Genomic DNA, 1,372 nt, shown 5'->3' with positions numbered 1-1,372 from the left:
ACACGTACGATTCTATTTAAAATTAAACGAAAATAATTTATCAAAAATATTTAAGTTCCTCTGCTTTCAGACGCTACTATCTCAGGATTAAATGACCACAATACTACTCGTCTTATCATGCTCTTGTTACGAGCCGAGGGCCAGGCAGTTTGGGTGGCCGGAGGTTGCATGTAATTGGAATTTTTGGATGAGGTGCGTAGACCAGCCGATGTTTATTTCGACACGGGTAGCTACCTTTAAAATTAGGATAAGGTGTTTGGAGAAATTGATATTAGGGTTAGAAAAGAAATAAAGATATACCTCGAGCGGTTAAGATATATCTTGGTGGGTTATACCAACTACTGGTTTGAAACAGGAGGTGGAAATGATTAAACTTGAAACCAAAGAAAACTGGTAAAAACTAAATTATTACGCGTTGGGTTTTACAACTGTAAGTAAGTTTTCGCGGAAGAAGAATTGAAACTCGATGTTACTAATGTTTCCGCGTCGACGAATGACTCGAAACTAGCCCAATTCCCGGTCGCGTTTGGGCCCTTTATATAGTCAGTTTTTCTGTGGAAAAATGGTAGTGGGGATGATCCTATGTGGTCCGACTCCAGAAATGTTCGTCGTCGTACTCTCTCGGAGGTACTCGACTCGCGATATACAAATGAATCCCCGGCTGGCTGGCGCCAGCCTGGCGTATGCCTTCAGGAGGGAATATAAAAAATTCGTGGGAAGATTCTCCGTACGTTACACTCTAAAAGGCTCTTGAAAGCAAGCTACGAAATTCTTTTATTTCCGAATACCATAATCTGCGAAGCTTCAGAAAATCGGGTCTGCTTTATTCTACGTCCACCGAGATGGATATCCGGCGATCGTAATCCGCCGTTCGCAGAAGTCAGGAGACCAGAAACATAAAAACAACCGTGTCGCTGAAATTTCGCAACTCCATGTATCGGATTAACCGTCGGAAGACGGTTTCGATGGTCGCGGGCAACGTCTTACGACCGTTAGTCTATACGTACTCCGAATATCGCTTTCCGGCAAATTTTTTTTGGGGGGGGGGGTAGTACAGCTATGCTCCATAAGGTACGGAAGAAAGCGGTGGAGGGGGACGGAACTAAAGGAAACCAGAAATCCTGCTGGATGATTGGCTTCTATCTTCAGTACGATCGGATCGCGCCGTTTATTTACAACACAGAGGCAACCTTTAGCGAACACCAACGACGACCCCCCACCCCACCCCGATCCAGCACCTAAAGGTGTCGGTGATGCAGCCACGTAGTGTTTGCACTCGTGGTTGGAGTGGCGAAAGCGACGATTCGTTACCGGGAAACACGCGAGTGTCGATCGAGTTTTCCTTCTTCGGTTTCGGCGGCGCTGTTGGTGC

Source organism: Megalopta genalis, unplaced genomic scaffold, assembly GCF_051020955.1.
Source record: "Megalopta genalis isolate 19385.01 unplaced genomic scaffold, iyMegGena1_principal scaffold0193, whole genome shotgun sequence".
Lineage (NCBI taxonomy): Eukaryota > Metazoa > Arthropoda > Insecta > Hymenoptera > Halictidae > Megalopta > Megalopta genalis.
This window is presented reverse-complemented; position numbering follows the sequence as displayed.